Here is an 18941-nt window from a genome sequence, read left to right as displayed (position 1 = left end):
CTTTTTCTCACATACAATCATTGAAGCAAACACCTTGTCAATGTGTTGTCCACTAATTCTAAGCCACATTGTTCCTCCCCAGTTTGATGCCTTCACTCTCTCAGTCACTACCCTCCCATGCAACTTATCAGGTACATTTAACAAACTTTTACTTCTGTAGTTGGAACACTGATATATATCCCCCCTTGCCTTTATACAATGGTACTATACACACATTTCGGCAATCCTCAGGCACTTCACCATACATTCATTAAAGATCCTAGGTAACCAATCGAAAGCACAGCTGCCCACTTTTTTAAGAAATTCCACTGCATTATCATCCATTCCAGCAGCTTTGCCACATTTTTTTTTACGCAAGGCTTTTACCACGTCTTCTTCACATACCACCCCGACCCAAACACCCTACATCTACCATCCTATCGTCAAACTCATTTAACAGTCCTTCAAAGTACTGGTACCATCTCATTCTCTCCCTCATACTACTAACCTCGTACTAGAACATCTTTTTCTCCCCTGAAGTTCAGTGATACTCGTTAATACAATAGGCTCATTTGCCCTCTTTTTCAACCTCTGCACCTTCCTCTTGACCTCCAGCCGCTTTGTCTTCTACTTCTCCCAATCATTTGCATTCCTTCCTTGTAAAGTAACTTTCATATACTTCTCTTCTCTCTTTCCCTTGGAACTTATGACGTGATTAAGTTTCTCGAGTTGCCCGTTTCGCCTTAGATACAATTAATGATGATGAGGAGGGAAGAAAACATGAGAATGGAAACAGTGAACAGTAAACAGTGTTTGCGTTACACGTCCGTGGACATCGCCATCTGGATATGTGTTGGACATAGACTGAATTGATTAGTGTTGTTAGTATAATGTTAACTATCTCAGTTGTGGCTACGGAAGTTTCCTCACTGTTTGGGAGACAAGAGCTTCATTTCTTCTGTATATTCTTGTGTTGTCTTATGAGTTAAACTCACTCAGCTTTGATCGCTTTGTACAATAAGCACTTGAAGGTAGCACAAATATTGTTACTACATTATCTTTGTCTTTCTGACAATAAATAAGCCATTCTCTATGGGAATTAGATACATATTTACATTTTTCAGTATCAAGTGCTGGTCATATCTGCATACAAGAAACTTATCTAAAGTTTGCCCCACATGGATCCTCAGATCTCTTATGAAAAAGTGGCACCAATAGTTTTTCATATTCTTCTTCCATCTACCCTATACAAGGTACATTAAACCTAAGATTTACAGGAAAAAAAACCCGCTGAATTGTCAATGCTTTGCTGATATTAGTTCTGTGCCTCGGTGGTGTAGTGGTTAGCTTCATGAATCTACCATGGGTGACCATGTCCAGGGACATGGTCCTCACCGACGGGCCTAATGAGCCTACGAGGGGTGCCCAATAGCCTGGGACATGGCCTACATGACAGGTCTTATGACACATCAGGGGCTGATATGTTACGATTGGTTCCGCCGCCCACTCTAGGGTCACTTCCTCAATGCTCATCCAGACCGCCGCCAGACTATCTTGCTTCGCCCTTCACTCCTCCCATCACAGTCTTCGCACACCTGAGGTGTTCTTAACTTCTCTCACTAGAATTCTTTTGAGTATGTAATACCCCTGTCTTCTCGACGCCCCTGACTAGTGCCAGGCACTATCCATTTGCCTCCCTCTTCCCCCTCAACTCCCACCCTGTCCCACCCAGCACACAGCCTTACCACCGGCAGGAGCGGGCAGAGCGAGTCAGTCGCCCACAACACCTGACTGGGGTTGTATGTAGCTCTTGTGCTCCGCGCTAACCCACGTGTCTGCATCAGCCGACGTAGGCATCCTATCGCTGCACACTGATGCACAGTGTCCGTGGCTCCCTATCTTCTGTGACGTGGTATAAACACTGTTTTAGTCTGCCTTCTTTTATCGCTTTGTAAGACGTTCTTTACGTGGTATATATATTGAACATGAACGGTGGTGAGTCGAGAGATAATGACATGCATAGTTCGTAGATCCGTAAATCATTCAGGCGTGGGATGATAAAAGGTTTATTGATTTATTGGAACGATCAAGACTGGGGAAAAGCCTGAGAGTAGAATATAACAGTGTGATACACTTTTCATGTGGAGTACAGACAGTTCGTGGCGCTGGATCCACAGTATGTGACTGAGAGGATTGCTTAAAAACTAATAGGTGTTGGTGAGTGGAGGTGAGGAGTTAACCTGGGTAACTGATGCCAAGCGTGCCCCAACACCACCCTATAGGGCTCCTGACCTCGATCTGCAAAATCTGACTCAGATCAGCCTGAAGTAACTCAACGATGATCCACCGACACGTCCAAGAGCGCGAGACGGTAGTGATCGTGGCCTCCCATACGGACCTACGTTAAGCCACAAGGAAAGTTGCGCAAGTAATTCTTACATTGCTTTATGGGGATACTTAAGGAAAGGAGTAAGGAACACTCTTTTTTTTTCACATGGTTATGATCAAGAGTTCCTTATCATAGTCATTAGCTGTCTAAGCATAATGTGTTACTGTTAAATACAAACTAAGGCATGACACAAGGTGGTGAAAGTATCAAGGGTGAGCATCAGGAATTTGAAGAGCACTGAGGGGTTATAAGACGCAGGAGGGCAGCGGCAGTTCTCACGGTGAAGGAGGCAGCCAGGTTGGTAGAGGGATAGCTTGATCTGCCATGGTGTGACACGTACTGGAGAGGCCTGGGTACTGGACCAGGAAGATGACGTAAAGACAGGATGGGCGACACCAGTTGATGAGGACAGGAGGGAGGCCAGGTAGAGAGGATAAAGACCAAGTAGTGAGGACAGAAGGAAGACTAGGTAGTGAGGAAAGAGGTGGGGCCAAAGTAGTAGGGAAAGACGTGAGACAAAATAGAAAGGATTGTGGAGAAACCAAATGGTGGAAACAGAGGAAAGACCAAGTGAGGAGGACAGGCAAGGCCAAGTGAGGAGGAGAAAATACCAGCTAGTAAGGACAGAGGAGGGACCAGGGAGGGAAGATCGAGGAAAGACCAAGTAGTGAGGACAGAGGAAAGATCAGGTAGTGAGAACAGGGGAATGGCCAGGTAATGAAGACAATGAAAGATCCAGAGAAGAAAGGCAGGTATAAGGAAAGAGGGGAAGGGCAGGTGGCGGGAGTGCGAGGGGAAAATAAAGACATTGTTCACGAGACAGAGGCCAAATATTGTTAAACAAGGGAGTTAATTATGGCTTGGGATCATGTAAATATTATGATGATAGCAGTTATGAGATTACAGATGATAATTATTGACTAAATCCATTTTCTTTTTTCAGGATAAACTGCTCTAGAATTTTTACCTGAGCGTAACCTAAAGAAATACGAATATTACAGGGCAATCTCTTCCATAAGTAAGAATTATGCAATTCATTAGTACGCATTAACCGCGATGCTTCATGCATTTATGTAGAAGTCATAAACATAAAACCGGATGGATTTTTTTTTTTTTTTACTCATTACACAACAGAAATGGACAGTTGCGTATTTCCAGAACGCCAAATATTATTTGATCCTCAGTACGCAAGAGACATGAATGAAGGGGTAAGAGAGAGAGAGAGTGAGTGAGGCGGTGAGATAATACTATGGTGTTTGTCGTGTCGCCCCGACCAGGTCGCTGTTTTCTTTTTCATCTTTCTCGTTGCTTCACCAGCGGGTGGGTCGGTGGCTGGCGAGGAAGCCACAGACTCACACAGTCTCCATACCACACACAACACTTCACAACACGTGAGTCACAAAACTCCTCACTCTCAGTTCGAGATTCCCGTTTATAGCCATTGGAGATTTTTTTTTGGGAGAGCACAAAAATTTCATGATTTTCCGGAGCCACTGGTCGAGGAGGTCTGGATGGTTTCCAGAGCCTCGTTGACCACCGTCACCAAGCGGATGGGACCAATGACAAATCTTCAGACTCTGTGATAAAAATTATCTTTATATTTATTTCTGCAACATTCTCGGTCGTGAAATATAACCTCCTCCTCCTCCTCCTCCTCCTCCTCCTCCTCCTTCCTTCCTCTTTTCTGTAGAGCAGCATCTGTCTCTACTTCCCCTTGTCAGTCTCTCTGTTACCCAACTGTCCTAATCCACTTCACTGCACTGTCTAACTATGTCATCTTCCCTCGTCGTCACACCAGCGGTGGTGTGCTTGTGTGTGTTGCAGTAAAGCTTAGATAAACATCTGTTGTTCGGGCAATGGATCTTGAGTCACAGAGCGTTGAAGTCATCTGCCTTAATTTTCTTTTACCATCTTAGATATACATTAATGTTTGGCACACACCCAGAAAAACAGGTTATCCTCCAGCTGTGTACAAGTTTTCGACTATTTGACTTCCTGCCACAAAGTTAATCTTATTTTCCTTAATATTCACGCGTTCGAATCTCTTATGCATGTGGGTCTGATGCACTCCACAAGGATTACTGATGATCCATTGTGGAGTTGGAGCCTATTTTTTTTTTTTATTCTCCTTTTCGATCTGGAGCACATGGTCAAACATCTAGCACATGTTCCCTACACGTCACGCCTACTCTCTCTCTCTCCCAGAACACTCGACCACGCACAAGTTCCCTACACGTCACGCCTACTCTCTCTCTCTCCCAGAACACTCGACCACGACTTTGCTTGTAAAATCTTCCACTACCTCTGTTTCCCCCCCCCCCTCCCTCCCCGGGGGCAGGGTGATCCGACCTGCACGATCTCTTTACTATCAATTCTAACCGGACACGCCCACCCGACATACTCTCCTTGAACCACCATTTTTGACCCTGTAGCTTCTTTACTGATTTTCCACTCTCACTTTCATCCAAGCTTCCATTCTCACTTCCATTCTCACTTCCACACACGCTTTCACTCTCACTTCCTGCCATGACCCACTCTCACTTCCACCTACGCTTCACACTCAACACTCACTTCTACTCGCGCTTCATCCAACGCTTCCACCCTCACTTTCACCCACACTCCCACCCTCACTTCTAACCGTGCATCCTTCTTCACCTCCACACACATACTTTCACTCTCACTCCCACCCATGCTTCCACTTTCACCTCCGCCCGTACTTCCACTCTCACTTCCACTTATTATAAGTATAGAACACTTATCATAATTTCATATCAATTTGCCGGAAGGTCATGATATCGGATCCCCCAAAGGTACAATAAAGGAACCGCGTGTCTAAGTAGAATGATTGGTAAGTGTGCTAGGGTAGAGGACACCTGTCCGGTGGAGGGAGTTGAATGATTGGTAAGTGTGCTAGGGTAGCGGACACCTGTCCGGTGGAGGGAGTAGAATGATTGGTAAGTGTGCTAGGGTAGAGGACACCTGTGCGGTGGAGGGAGTAGAATGATTGGTAAGTGTGCTAGGGTAGCGGACACCTGTCCGGTGGAGGGAGTAGAATGATTGGTAAGTGTGCTAGGGTAGCGGACACCTGTGCGGTGGAGGGAGTAGAATGATTGGTAAGTGTGCTAGGGTAGAGGGCACCTGTCCGGTGGAGGGAGTTGGCGACATAGATCTATGGGACACTTCTACTGAAGGCGGGAACTTGCTTGACAGAGACGTTCTTCACTTGACCCGAGTTAGCACTGATAGGTTGGGGTGGGTTTGACATGAACACGGAAGCCAGTCGTCCGCTAGAAACTTGTTGATTACCGACAGAGGCAAGCTACCTGGGTGTGACAGTCCCGGCTGGGTCACATATAATCCCTGGCTTACCTCATCCACATACTAAACTGAGCGAAAGATTAACGCATTAACAACTATGACGGAAGTATTAACTTAAAACCCAGTGAATTAATTTCATACGCTCTGTCAAGTCAGCCTGACTGACATCACAGCGAAATCAGTGAACCTAAATACATTCAAAAAAGCATTATTTACAGCCAGACTTGATTATCCCAGAGTATGATATTTCTTTGAAAAGATATGTTACACAAATCAGTTGGTAATGTTTTGTACGTAAACGGCAGTCCACAGGGAAACGCGGTTAGAAACTGAGATATCGAACCATTGTATGTTGTAGTAATAGATAAGACGTCTAGAATTTTTTCTGTGTTAGTGTATAGACCCTCAAACTTTGAAGGGAAAAAAAGACGGAGATATGTAAGATGGAATCAAATCCTTCGTAGATTGCAAAGACTCAGCTTCTGCAGCAGATTTCTAGAAATACCAGTGGCACCTTGAGACAGATGACCAAAAGAGAACAGGTTAATTGATTTGACAGAAAACTGCTTTCTAGATCGAATGATCCGAGACTCGAGGGCAGGTAATGTAAAGATATGGCAAAGTTCACCAACAGGGACTTTATTAGTACCTGTGTGATTGGCATAATGGTAGGGAAATAGCAATCACAATAGTGACAGGCTCACCGCAAACTGCTAGCTCGATTTCAAAGAGAGGAGCATGACAGGCGTCAATTTCAGATTATCTGACTTCGAAATATTACGTTATGACTGTGGTAAAGTAAACTAGATCAGTGGATGAGATGTGGAAGCAGTTTAAGATAGATGTGGAGTAACCACAAGCATACTTTACTTCTTGAATGAATTGACGTTCTTAAAAAGGTATACAGTTGCAATGAGGAGGAGCCAGTCTGGATGGATGAAAAGATAAAGGACTTACTCCAACGCAAAACGTCATACAAGGTGTCTTCGTCAAGGGGCGTGAATGATGACCGTGAAATGTACGTCAGACGAGAAAGAGAGTGTAGAACCACTGAGAAAAACCTCTGTCAAGAGGGAACTTTTCATGATGTGAAAAAGAACCTTAAATGATTTTGTAATTGCATTCGAAGCAAAAATAAGTCAGGGATACCATTTTGTCCTTTGTCAAGTGACAATAAACAAGAGATTTTTTTTTTCTTTTTAACTGGTATTTCGACTCGGCGTTTGATAAAGAAAATTCGTCACTTATATCACAAACGCAAAAAGTCTTTCTGGGAATCTAAAATGATAAGTTGGAAATTACTGATAATGGACGCCATAAAAGAAAATTCTTAGACATAACAAATCAAAACCAACCCACTGATCCATATGATATCTTCCCGAGAATTCTGAGAGAAGTTTTCCCGATATTCAACAAGTCATTTCAGGAAAGAAAAGATCCCGGCGACTGTATTTTAGCTAGCGGAACACCCGTTACTACTTCGAACTACCGCCTCGTTACCTTCCTTTGGGTCTAGTGTTAGAAACAGTAAGTAGCGTTAAAGTCGTTAGATTTGTCAAAAAAAGTCGCAGTCTAATAACCAACCATCAACATGGTTTCCGGAAGAGAAGAAAAAAAAATCATGTTTAACGAATCTGATTGATTTTTGTTATTGTTATGAACATAACTGGGCTTTCAAAATATCTTCTGACGTTACATTCCTGGAGTTTTGTAATGCCATCGATAAAGTATTACTAAATGAAATCAAATCTCATGGCATAGGAGGTCGAATCTGCCCCTGTATAGCGGATCGGCTCTCTCATCGAAAGCAGGGAAAGGGAAGCGTATGGTTTCCACAAGGCTCAGCCCCGGGACTTATACTTTTCAGTACATACGCCAAAGACCTGGAGTCAGGACTCACAGGCAGAATCTTAGATCTTTGCCGACGAGGCACCATCGGGAGACAGCCAACTGCTACTCCTGTCCGTCAGGCTGCACTGGATAGTGAGCGGTGCTGGGAGCTGGACTGGGTATGTCCCTCAGTGAGGTAAGGTATGGCCCAACCACTTTTCGTTCTGCTTGTCTCATCCTTTCTTCTGTCTTTGCTATCAGGAGTCTGACTTGTTCTCTTCCCCTTTCCTGACATACACAACTCTGGCTAACTAACCTCTTGTGTCACTATCGACACACGTCATGTAAATAGTTCCTTATCTTACTGACTTGCACGTTCTATATCCAGTCCTCGGCACTCTCACTAATAATTGGAAATTGTTTAAAGAAATTTCTTGAAGAGTCAGAGAGAAATTTAGAATAACTTTCAGAGTGGAAAGTGACTTGGGAGTTGTGGACCAATGCAAAGTTAATGCACTTTGGTGCTAGAAATATAAATCTTGACAATGCTCGGTAAATATCGGCAAATGGTTAAAGAAGAAAAAGGTCTTAGAGTGATTAAGATAAGAACCTTGAATATAGCAAACAATACCTGCCTCCATGCTTCATAGGCTTCATTAGGCTTCATAGTAGAAATACAAACTACAAAATAAAAGACATTAGTCACCCTTTACAATACCCTGGTTATTATTCTCTTTCTGAAAAGACTAACAAACAAAAAAAAATGCTGACTTCAAGGGGACTTCACAAAAGTGTTCAAAGATAATTACTGACATCGCTAACATATCATATGCTTCAATCGCTTGAGACAGACTCAATGTAACATGCAACTGCCACTTGGGCAAAAGTATTTTTCACATACAGAGTCGCAGAACACTGGAGCAAACTTCCTCCCGAGGTAGATAAAGCAAAGATTATAAGTACTCTCAAATCAAGACTAGACAGATACTTCGCTGATATCTCTTATCATTAAGGAAACCGTACCATTCTTTTTTTTTTTTCCAGATCACCACCGCAGGGTAGACGCCATGCAAGTCCACATTTTCCTATAAAAGTCCCATGGTAGCATCCTATCACTGATCTACATGATATCATCCTCTCATCTACCATTCTATGTAGATATTCTCGACAGATAACTACATAACAGGTCTCCTGTTATCTGACCTCATGTACTCCATTCTCACTTCTTCCATCCATGTTTTCATTCATACTTCCTTCCATGCTTCCACTCACACTTCCATCATCCATGCTTCCACTCACACTTCAATCATCCATGCTTCCACTCACACTTCAATCATCCATGCTTCCACTCACACTTCCATCATCCATGCTTCCACTCACACTTCCATCATCCATGCTTCCACTCACACTTCCATCATCCATGCTTCCACTCACACTTCCATCATCCATGCTTCCAATCTCACTTCCATCGTCCATGCTTCCACTTACATTTGTACCCCTGCTTCTGCTCTCATTTCCACTCATGCTTCAACTTTCACCCCCTCATGCTTCCACTCGCACATCTACCCGTGCTTCCACTCACACTTCCACTTATGCTCCTACTCTCTCCCGCCCATGCTTATAAACACACTTCTACTCATGCAGCCTCTCTCACTTCCACCCATGCCTCCACTCTCACTTCCACCCATGCCTCCACTCTCACTTCCACCCGTGCGTCCACTCCCACTTTTACGGATGCATTAAATCTCAATGCCTCCCATTCCTCCACTCACACCTCCACCCATGTTTCCACTCACTTCACCTGTACTTCCACTCATGCTACCTATGCCTCCACTGTATTACCGTCTTTTCCTGGCCACTGATCCACAGAGTGTGCACATCCCCGAAACGACTGGCCTCCATCCCTGGTACCCACAGCCATGCAGACGTAACTCTTCACCAACCCTCCACATCTGTCATGCATGGATGCCATTAACTAATCTTTTATCCTATTCATCATCTTAAGCCTCATTATAACCGACAATCTATAGCGTTACTTTCCTGATTCTCTTGCCTACGTTTAGGAGAGATGATGTTTCACATCCACACATGAAAGATGGATCGAGCTGTGTATCATACACTACGTAGTGAGGTGACCATAAACCCAAGCTCTGTGCACAGGGTAGCCAACCTTCCTTGGCCAGTTCTCCCCTTCTACCACTAAGCTACGCTGGTATGGGTTGATATCCTTCAGAAATCATAGTATTTCTTCGTCGTTCCTGATGATAGTAAAGACAGTGTAGAATCTTCTTCCACTTATAATAGGTCTCATGATGTTTCCTCTGCATGAGTAGCCACAGACACTTCTATCTTATCATCTGCTCTCACTAAGGACACTGTGGACCCACGGTCGTATAACGCAACCCTGATGTGCTCCAATCTGCAACCTAACCTCACTACTTCAGTGTACACAAACCCTCCCTGCTTCACTCAAAGTGAACAGTGAGTAGAATTTCACTGGGTGACTTCAAGCCTCAACCACCACTCAACTCCACCAATCACTAGCGCCATCCCTCTGACTTACCCAACCACCATCATTGTCATCATCACCATCACCTACACAACCAGTCACCATCATTACTACTAGGACAGTCACTATCACTACTGTCATCACTATACATTCACTGTCATGATCATTGTACCAACACAAACACACTTAAAACACTCGGGTTAGTGTACTGGAAGCCAGAGATGTGTGTTGCTCTACACAAGTCTGAGGATCGTGAGCCAATCAAAGCCTCGGGCTGAACCAGGCGTCAGTATACCGGTGATGATGGGGCGAACACAGTGTATTGATGGGACGGATATGATGTGGTGATGGGACGGTCTTGTTGCGGTGATGGGACATTCATGTTGCGGCGATGGGACGATCGTGGTGTGGTAATGTAGCGGATATGATGTGGTGATAGGATGGTCATGATGTGGTGATAGGACGGTCATGATGTGGTGATAGGACGGTCGTGATGTGGTGATAGGATGGTCATGATGTGGTGATAGGACGGTCATGATGTGGTGATAGGACGGTCATGATGTGGTGATAGGACGGTCATGATGTGGTGATAGGACGGTCATGATGTGGTGATGGGACGGTCATGATGTGGTGATAGGACGGTCATGATGTGGTGATAGGACGGTCATGATGTGGTGATAGGGCGGTCATGATGTGGTGATAGGACGGTCATGATGTGGTGATAGGGCGGTCATGATGTGGTGATAGGACGGTCATGATGTGGTGATAGGACGGTCATAATGTAGTGATGGGACGGTCATAATGTAGTGATGGGACGGTCATAATGTAGTGATGGGATGGTCATCTTGTGGTGATGGGACGTTCAGGGTATGAGGATGGGGCTGTCACGGTATAGTGATGCGCAGTAAGCCAACACTTCAGTGGCTGTCAAGTTTCACTCCACTGGCCCAATGAGCTGTCTTTTCCCTGTGCCTCACCCTACACGTAGGCTGCTGCCATTCAACTTACAAACATACAATCTCTTCACCTCATCCACGTGATTTCTTTCGTCGTAAATCTAGATTCTCTTGCGGTGAGCGCTACGCCCTAGCTTGGCCATCTGGCAAAAAATATCCTCTCTCTCTCTCTCTGTCTCTCTCTCTCTCTCTCTCTCTCTCTCTCTCTCTCTCTCTCTCTCTCTCTCTCTCTCTCTCTCTCTCTCTCTCTCTCTCTCTCTCTCTCTCTCTCTCTCTCCCTCTCTCTCTCTCTCTCTGCCTGTCCAGCGTAACGAAACAGTAATCATCATCACAATACTAATAACACACGCACACAGCTCGCCAACCTTCACTAAAATGAATGTCCAAATGACCAAACCTCTCTATTCCCTCCCTTCTGTTCCAGTCTCAGGAATACTCTCACAAATTCTATTTCGAGACCAGAAGTTAAAAATGTGTCAGGTGCGGCAGCCCAGCGTGGGAGGTGTCACACTGCCGCAGCGTCAGTGTGAGGTGCGGCAGCCCAGCGTGGGAGGCGTCACACTGCCGCAGCGTTAGTGTGAGGTGCGGCAGCCCAGCGTGGGAGGTGTCACACTGCCGCAGCGTTAGTGTGAGGTGCGGCAGCCCAGCGTGGGAGGCTTCAGAGTGACGCAGCGTCAGTGTGAGGTGCGGCAGCCCAGCGTGGGAGACGTCAGAGTGCCGCAGCGTCAGTGTGAGGTGCGGCAGCCCAGCGTGGGAGACGTCACACTGCCGCAGCGTCAGTGTGAGGTGCGGCAGCCCAGCGTGGGAGGCGTCAGAGTGCCGCAGCGTCAGTGTGAGGTGCGGCAGCCCAGCGTGGGAGGCGTCAGAGTGCCGCAGCGTCAGTGTGAGGTGCGGCAGCCCAGCGTGGGAGACGTCAGAGTGCCGCAGCGTCAGTGTGAGGTGCGGCAGCCGAGCATGGGAGGTTTCAGAGTGCCGCAGCGTCAGTGTGAGGTGCGGCAGCCGAGCATGGGAGACGTCAGAGTGCCGCAGCGTCAGTGTGAGGTGCGGCAGCCCAGCGTGGGAGGCGTCAGAGTGCCGCAACGTCAGTGTGAGGTGCGGCAGCCCAGCGTGGGAGACGTCAGAGTGCCGCAGCGTTAGTGTGAGGTGCGGCAGCCCAGCGTGGGAGGTGTCAGAGTGCCGCAGCGTCAGTGTGAGGTGCGGCAGCCCAGCATGGGAGGCGTCAGAGTGCCGCAGCGTCAGTGTGAGGTGCGACAGCCCAGCGTGGGAGGCGTCAGAGTGCCGCAGCGTCAGTGTGAGGTGCGGCAGCCCAGCGTGGGAGGCGTCAGAGTGCCGCAGCGTCAGTGTGAGGTGCGGCAGCCCAGCGTGGGAGGCGTCAAAGTGCCGCAGCGTCAGTGTGAGGTGCGGTAGCCGAGCATGGGAGACGTCAGAGTGCCGCAGCGTCAGTATGTGGTCGATGGAGAAGGCATATGATAGAGTTGATGGAGATGCTCTGTGGAAGGTATTAAGAATATATGGTGTGGGAGGCAAGTTGTTAGAAGCAGTGAAAAGTTCTTATCGAGGATGTAAGGCATGTGTACGTGTAGGAAGAGAGGAAAGTGATTGGTTCTCAGTGAATGTAGGTTTGCGGCAGGGGTGTGTGATGTCTCCATGGTTGTTTAATTTGTTTATGGATGGGGTTGTTAGGGAGGTAAATGCAAGAGTTTTGGAGAGAGGGGCAAGTATGAAGTCTGTTGTGGATGAGAGAGCTTGGGAAGTGAGTCAGTTGTTGTTCGCTGATGATAGAGCGCTGGTGGCTGATTCATGGGAGAAACTGCAGAGGCTGGTGACTGAGTTTGGTAAAGTGTGTGAAAGAAGAAAGTTGAGAGTAAATGTGAATAAGAGCAAGGTCATTAGGCACAGTAGGGTTGAGGCTCAAGTCAACTGGGAGGTAAGTTTGAATGGAGAAAAACTGAAGGAAGTAAAGTGTTTTAGATATCTGGGAGTAGATCTAGCAGCGGATGGAACCATGGAAGCGGAAGTGAATCATAGGGTGGGGGAGGGGGCGAAAATTCTGGGAGCCTTGAAGAATGTTTGGAAGTCGAGAACATTATCTCGGAAAGCAAAAATGGGTATGTTTGAAGGAATAGTGGTTCCAACAATGTTGTATGGTTGCGAGGCGTGGGCTATGGATAGAGTTGTGCGCAGGAGGGTGGATGTGCTGGAAATGAGATGTTTGAGGACAATATGTGGTGTGAGGTGGTTTGATCGAGTAAGTAATGTGAGGGTAAGAGAGATGTGTGAATAAGAGCAAGGTTATTAGGTACAGTAGGGTTGAGGGTCAAGTCAATTGGGAGGTGAGTTTGAATGGAGAAAAACTGGAGGAAGTGAAGTGTTTTAGATATCTGGGAGTGGATCTGGCAGCGGATGGAACCATGGAAGCGGAAGTGGATCATAGGGTGGGGGAGGGGGCGAAAATTCTGGAGCCATGAAGAATGTGTGGAAGTCGAGAACATTATCTCGGAAAGCAAAAATGGGTATGTTTGAAGGAATAGTGGTTCCAACAATGTTGTATGGTTGCGAGGCGTGGGCTATGGATAGAGTGGTGCGCAGGAGGATGGATGTGCTGGAAATGAGATGTTTGAGGACAATGTGTGGTGTGAGGTGGTTTGATCGAGTAAGTAACGTAATGGTAAGAGAGATGTGTGGAAATAAAAAGAGCGTGGTTGAGAGAGCAGAAGAGGGTGTTTTGAAATGGTTTGGGCACATGGAGAGAATGAGTGAGGAAAGATTGACCAAGAGGATATATGTGTCGGAGGTGGAGGGAACGAGAAGAAGAGGGAGACCAAATTGGAGGTGGAAAGATGGAGTGAAAAAGATTTTGTGTGATCGGGGCCTGAACATGCAGGAGGGTGAAAGGAGGGCAAGGAATAGAGTGAATTGGAGCGATGTGGTATACCGGGGTTGACGTGCTGTCAGTGGATTGAATCAGGGCATGTGAAGCGTCTGGGGTAAACCATGAAAAGCTGTGTAGGTATGTATATTTGCGTGTGTGGACGTATGTATATACATGTGTATGGGGGGGGGTTGGGCCATTTCTTTCGTCTGTTTCCTTGCGCTTCCTCGCAAACGCGGGAGACAGCGACAAAGCAAAAAAAAAAAGAAATAATAATAATAATAATAATAATAATAATAATAATAATAATAATAATAATAGTGATAATAATAATAATAATAATAACAACAATAACAAAAATGATAATAATAATAATAATAACAATGATAATGTAATAATGATAATGTTAATACATACAGATTCAATGGGATGGCCTTGATTAGGGCCTCAGTTGCCCGTGCCGTCTCAGGTAACATAAAAGAAAATGTTATCAACTGCGACCTCTTCGAAGACCACACTCACGGCCATCCAAATGTTTTCTAGACCTCATCTTCATCCTCGCAGTTCCCATCTGTCTAGAACACCAGCTGACACTCATCATCAACCACCACTACCAGCAGAACGTGTGTTATGTGCCTATAATTCACCAGTAACATCTTCATCGCTGATATTTCTACAAACTACCTCCAGCCATTGCAAGCGACCAAAACCATTCCCCCATGACCAGCAGCGGCATCACCTGTCATCCACCCCTCCTCCACCCAGATGTTACCCTCACACAACACATTACAACAATCACAACAACAGTCACTGGGTCCACACAGCAAGCACTGACTGCTCTAGTGGTAACAAGTGCTTCATCAACTTCCATCTGATATCTTTATCATATCTACCATTCCCCCGGTGCCCTGATATCATCATTATCATCCTACCTCGGCGAAGGCAAGAGAAGCCTCATGCTGGCGATCTGTAAACACAACCACGGCTTTCTGAGTTCAGTCTTTAATAACCTGAGTGACTCACCAGCTGGCAGCCAGCCGATTTTCCGACCAGCTCCGTTGCCCTGGGGACATCGTCTGTATTTTTGGAAGCTGCCTTGTATATGTAAGGAGTGGTCGGCTCCTACTGTTAATGCTGTATTTTTACTTGGTGTATTTTCAGAAGAAATCTTGTATTTTCTGGTTGTATATTTATTAGCATGGAATATTATGAAGTTGTTTCATCCCTGGTGTATTTTGGAGGGATGGGGAGAGGCGGGGAGAGGGTAGGAGAGGGTTAAGATAGTGTTGCATCTGTTGTATTTTGTGTTACTGCATAAGAGGAAGGAGCCTGAGAAATATCAATGTTACCGGACAATCCGGACACGAGCTGTGTCGTCAGTCCTCACTCAGCCTCACAGCTGTATTTCTCTAAATTGCAAAATGACTTTGTGACATCAACACAGCTGATGTTTACAAACATTTCCTCCCTTAGTTAACAAATTTAGTACCTTCCATCGAATATACAGTCGAAAATGTAAATAATGGTATGTTACCATTTCAAGATTGCAAGATCCATGGGCAAGGAAGTTTAAGTTTAGCATATACAGAAAAATCTACCAATGTATGCTCATATATCCATCATGACTCATCTCAACATGACAGAGTTAAATCATCATCATTTCAATCTATGTTCCTTAGGGTATTACGTATTTGCAGTCCAGGGTTTGTTGATGATGAGTTTGAGATGATATATTCTATCGGATCCAAGTAAAAGTACCCTAGATCTTTCACTGATAGATATTCTCAAGTTAGCAAAGAAATCATTCTATAGAGTTGAGCCCAAACCACTCAATGACACCAAGAATCTTTTAGTTCTCCCTTTTAATAATAATTTTACTTTACTTCCCATATATTATATATATATATATATATATATATATATATATATATATATATATATATATATATATATATATATATATATATATATATATATATATATGTTTGGGAGACCAAGTTGGAGGTGGAAAGATGGAGTGAAAAAGATTTTGTGTGAACGAATGTGGCCTTTGTTGTCCTTTTCTAGCGCATGCGGGGGGAGGGGGTTGTCATTTCATGTGTTACGAGGTGGCGACGGGAATGAATAAAGGCAGTAAGGATGAATTATGTACATGTGTATACATGTATATGTCTGTGTATATATATATATATATATATATATATATATATATATATATATATATATATATATATATATATATATATATATATATATATATATATATATATATATATATATATATATATATATATATATGTATGTATATATATATATATATACATATATACATATATAGATATAAGAACATTTTATATGTTCTTTACGTTTAAAGCTCCATAATATCTGGAAAACGTTGAAGCTTTTACAAAATCCCTGCTTCAGTAAGTTTGAACCGGCGTATTTGGAACTCTGATGCAGTTTTTGATCCTGAGTGCTTTTTTCAAGCTGCTCTACTCTATAGTTCTATATTACACTATATTTCTACGTTTTGTCACATCCAGGGGCCACTGCTGAATTTTCGCCTAGCATGTTGCACTTCTTTGAACTGGAGAACGAAAAATTTCAAGGCGTTAGTGTCTTCATAGGCTTCATCTTTTTTATTCATTGAAATATATACTGCATTTTGTCATTTTGGAGTCGAAGACTTAGAGTGTTACTGCGCAGTGAATCTTTTGAATAGATAAGAGGCTTTGTGTGTGTTTGGGATGAGTGTGTGAGTGCAGGTCTGTGGGAACACTTTTGTGGTAATGTTTATATAGGTTTATATACGTGTATGTATGGGCGATACATGTTTCTGCTTGTGTGTCTGTCTGTGTGAGGGAGTACCTCCTTACGTACGAGCATCTACGACGAGATTTAGACATAATGGCAGAGCCAGCTCGTAGCACTCACCGCACGTTTCTTATGCGCTGGATGAGAGTATTCTTCTCAGCTGCCACCTACGTTACGTGATCAAATATTCTTGGTTCACGTGAGACTGATTTCAACCACAAGTCAAGTACACTTCTTAATGGGTCCGTATTTGTTCGACGCGGGTTTCGTAATTCTACTGGCAGTATACTGAGTAGTCGTTCTAGCTTCCTGGTTGAGTTTTCATGTTGTTGTCGGATTAATTCCTTTAGCGTCTTCCATAGTGTTGGGTATCTCCCCTGTGGAAAGGCTTTTGAGTTTGATCAGATTTCGTTTATATCATCACTGTGATGCCATCCGTGGATTGTCCTATTTCGTCCATCTTGTTGGTAACAATGCAGCATACTCTAACGTAGACAATGATGTACATTATTACAACAATAGTATTTAATGCCTGATAGTGAAAATCTTTAGATTCAAATCACTCATCACTTGGTTCGCTAGAGTCTATTCTTTCTTCATGTTAGCTGGAAAGGCACTGGCAAATTAATGATATATTCAAGACCATCTCATTTACGATATATATATATATATATATATATATATATATATATATATATATATATATATATATATATATATATATATATATATATGTATATATATATATATATATATATATATATATATATATATATATATATATATATATATATATATATATATATATATATATATATATATATATATATATATATATATATATATATATATATATATATATTATTTTCTTGCTTTCTCCATTACGGTCTGTTGGAAGTCTTTACATTATTGGTACAGAGCAAACGCCCAGCTGCAACAGTTGGCGTAAGCTACGGTATTGGTGAAACGATGTTTAGTTTCTATTATTTCTGGAGTGGTCAGAGGGCATGATAATGTCTTGTGTCTGTTGATGAGGATTGCGGCTGAATGCCCTTTTTCCATGGTTTCTTACCACCTAACTAGAACCTTGTCTGTTTCATCAGTTTCCTTCTCTTCGTAGTCGGTATTGTAGAAATTTCTGATATGGTTATTGTGGTAGATTTTGTCATTTCCTAGTGAGGTAAAGGCTGAGTGACCTAAAAGGGTTGAGAAGTTTAGCCTCCAGGTTTTGAGCACCGAAATCTATTAATAATTTTGATATATTTCTGCCTGTGGTAATTGTGGTAAAGTTTCCGCTATTTGTATGTCTAGCGTCAAAGCGTTAATACTATAATAGGCTACTCCTGGTATCCCAAGGATCTTGTAATACTGAGGTAACATCAGACATCCTCGCCTTAGGAGGCTATAGGCTGTAACAATATCAACTGTGCGCACTAATGTCATCATTATTATCGGGATGATGTCAGAGGCCTGAAAGTCATCGAAGATTTAATGTTGGAAGCCTCTCCTGACGTCTCTGCCTACACCAGCGTGTAACTGATGGGAGAGGCTCAGAGGGTTGGTTCAACATCCCGGGATCTGAGTCAGTTTGTGGCTGTTTAACAAGACAATGTCTGGTTCGTCCACTGTTTATGCATTAATAAGGTCAAAGCTTCTGTCCACTGTTGCACTGTACACTGAATCATTTATCATTATGGAGGTGTGTTGAGTGAAAATCATTTCTCCCAGTTGTTGTTTTCACATTGGCCTTTCACTGACTTGTGGGTACGTGTTGTGTCACTGGGAGTTGGGGGCGGGGGGCTGAATAGTATATTCCTTGTCAGTTATTCAATCTCAACTCTATATTCCTTGATAGAGGAACGGGATCGTCTCGTGAGGTAGAGGGGCCAGGAGCTTCTTCGGAGACGTGCAGGTTTGAGGTTGACCTGTAGTGCTCCCGTGTGGAGCGGGACCTGAGGTTATTTATGAGTGTTTGGGCATCCTTGGTGAGGTGTTGACCGGAGTCGGTTTTGTAGGGGAGTTGGGTGGAAGGCTGTAGGGTAACTGTTCTAGCGGGGGTCATAGTCGTTTGGCTTGGTGCCAGATGTCTCTGGGTTTTGGTCTGAGAAGTCCACCTGATCTGCTAGGTTCAACACCGACCTTAAGTTGCTCGTTATATTAGTTAGAGGCTCGTCTATCTGGTGTTTGGTAGTACTCTGTTGTAAGCCTTAGGAGTTATGCTGTTGTTCTAGCTCTTGTTGGTATGAATCAAGGGTCTTTTTCTCTTGTATCGAG

At 44.0% G+C, this 18941-nt stretch overlaps 1 protein-coding gene across 1 annotated transcript in view; it reads left to right on the top strand.

Annotated features, from left to right (window-relative positions):
• Positions 1-1760: 1760 nt before the first annotated feature.
• Positions 1761-18941, top strand: part of LOC139759720 (cell adhesion molecule Dscam1-like) — a 206320-nt gene continuing 189139 nt past the window's right edge. The window contains exon 1 of the mRNA XM_071682115.1: positions 1761-1891. The gene's annotated coding sequence lies outside the window, so the exon portion shown is untranslated. The remainder of the gene's footprint in view (positions 1892-18941) is intronic.

Source organism: Panulirus ornatus, chromosome 34, assembly GCF_036320965.1.
Source record: "Panulirus ornatus isolate Po-2019 chromosome 34, ASM3632096v1, whole genome shotgun sequence".
NCBI classification, from domain to species: domain Eukaryota; kingdom Metazoa; phylum Arthropoda; class Malacostraca; order Decapoda; family Palinuridae; genus Panulirus; species Panulirus ornatus.
This window is presented reverse-complemented; position numbering and strand designations above follow the sequence as displayed.